General features: G+C 45.2%; 1 non-coding gene across 1 annotated transcript; it reads left to right on the top strand.

The window, feature by feature from the left end:
• Positions 1-389: 389 nt before the first annotated feature.
• TRNAK-CUU (transfer RNA lysine (anticodon CUU)) lies at positions 390-462 on the top strand. The gene has a single exon. It is a non-coding gene; the product is annotated as a tRNA-Lys (tRNA).
• The last annotated feature ends 2038 nt before the right edge of the window (positions 463-2500 follow it).

Raw genomic sequence — 2500 nt, 5'->3', positions numbered from 1 at the left:
CAGATCCAGACCTCTCTCTTGGCAGGTGGGAATTCTACCACTAAACCACAAGATTCTACCATTAATTTATTGTATGTGTAATTCTATACCTGCACCACCAAAATGCAAAGAGCCAGGCACTCTTTAACAAAATATACCATAATTTCAGTAAAACTTGAGTACTGCATTGGCCGGGAATCGAACCCGGGCCTCCCGCGTGGCAGGCAAGAATTCTACCACTGAACAACCAATGCTTCACATTTTACTTCACGGTTACTTACCCATTTTCCTCAATGTGTGAAACCAAGCATGCATCTCAGTGTACTGAATGTGGTAGCCTAGATCTACTTTAATAGCTTGTAGGGCACTCCTTGGCTTGAGTGGCCTTTTTGTCACATCACAGTAACCAAGCCTGGCTAGCTCAGTCGGTAGAGCATGAGACTCTTAATCTCAGGGTCGTGGGTTCGAGCCCCACGTTGGGCGGTGTTTTTTCCCAGAATTCTACAGGCGAGATCTCTGTCACTACACAACCAAACGTGTTTTATTTGAAACTTAAAAGAGGTGTACATCAGTGTGGGAAACCAAGCAGAAATCTCAGGATCTACTAAATGTGGAAACCTTGCTTTGGTTTTATAAATTGAAGGGCAATCCTTGCCTTGCCATGATGCCATAACACTGTAAAAAAGCCTAGCTATCTGAGTCAATAGCGAATAAGACTCCAAATCTAAGAGTCATTTGCTTTGAGCACAACATTGGGTGGTGTTTATTCCCTTTTCAGATCCATGCCTCCCTCATGGCAGGCGAGAATTCTACCACTAAACCACAAGATTCTACCACTAAATCATTGTATGTTAAATTCTATACCTGCACCACCAAAATGCAAAGAGCCAGGCACTCTTTAACAAAATATATCGCTGTTTCAGGTGTACATCAGTGGGTGAAACCATGCAGGAATATCAGGATCTACTGAATGTGGAAACTTTGCTTTGGTTTAATAGTGTAGATTGAAGAGCAAGCGTTGCCTTGCCTTGATGCTACAACACTGTAACAAAGCCTGGCCAGCTTAGTCAATAGAAATAAAACTCCCAAGCTAAGAGTCATATGCTTTTAGTACAACATTTGTTTGGTGTTTATTCCCTTTTCAGATCCAGACCTCTCTCTTGGCAGGTGGGAATTCTACCACTAAACCACAAGATTCTACCATTAATTTATTGTATGTGGAATTCTATACCTGCACCACCAAAATGCAAAGAGCCAGCCACTCTTTAACAAAATATACCATAATTTCAGTAAAACTTGAGTACTGCATTGGCCGGGAATCGAACCCTGGCCTCCCGCGTGGCAGGCGAGAATTCTACCACTGAACAACCAATGCTTCACATTTTACTTCACGGTTACTTACCCATTTTCCTCAATGTGTGAAACCAAGCATGCATCTCAGTGTACTAAATGTGGTAGCCTAGATCTACTTTAATAGCTTGTATTGCACTCCTTGGCTTGAGTGGCCTTTTTGTCAAATCACAGTAACCAAGCCTGGCTAGCTCAGTCGGTAGAGCATGAGACTCTTAATCTCAGGGTCATGGGTTCGAGCCCCACGTTGGGCGGTGTTTTTTCCCAGAATTCTACAGGCGAGATCTCTGTCACTACACAACCAAACGTGTTTTATTTGAAACTTAAAAGAGGTGTACATCAGTGTGCATAGGCGAATCTAGGGGGTGGTCCGGGGGTGCACAGGACCACCCATTAGCCCATGTTGTAGCTGAGGACCAGGGCTTTCCAAAGAGCCCAGCCCCGTGTCTCTAGCCCCCTGGGAACCGGAGATACGGCCAGGCAAATCTGGAACGTTTTCCCTATAGGATAACATGGGACACGCTAATTTCGACCCCCACCCAGTTCAACGGCTACCTGTTCCCCCTTCCGCATCACTGAAGCTCGAGGTTGATCTCAGTGGAACCCAAATCGCTGGGCTTTCAATCTGATACCAGGCTGGATTCATATGGGTTAATTGGTTCCAGGGATATTGAGGTTAAACCGTTTTTTTTTCATTTCTTAAATGTAATTTCATGGCTGTTTATGTTCTTTGAGGGCAGATTTCTCTGGAACCAAACAGCCCAGTTTCACGGGACCAAAATCATTGGAAGCCAACTCAAAAGTTCTTCAATATGATACTGGTCTCATGTAAATGGGTCAGTTGGTTCCGAAGATATAGCTGGTTGGTTAAAGGGGAGTAGGGAGAGGGGAGTGGTTGTCTCTCCCCCTCGCACCAGAAAATGCAGGGACTAGGCCGGTGTATAAGGGGTCAGCGTGGGAATGTCCCTGCATAATCCTGGGACCATATTCCCGGGTAAATCCCTGCATTTTCTGTTGTGAAAGGGGTATTATTTCAAACAGCCGTGACCTGCAGTGCTCTGAATACAGCCGGGCAGCCCCCTGCTCTCTGCCCAACTGTCAATGACTGTCAACCCTGCAGCTTCACGCACAACAACAGCGAGCACAATATTTAAAATGTCCTCTCGGCTAG

Source organism: Crinia signifera, chromosome 3, assembly GCF_055691185.1.
Source record: "Crinia signifera chromosome 3, ASM5569118v1, whole genome shotgun sequence".
In the NCBI taxonomy this organism is placed as follows: Eukaryota; Metazoa; Chordata; class Amphibia; order Anura; family Myobatrachidae; genus Crinia; species Crinia signifera.
The sequence above is the reverse complement of the archived record's forward strand: the minus strand, read 5'-3'. Positions and strand labels throughout refer to the sequence as shown.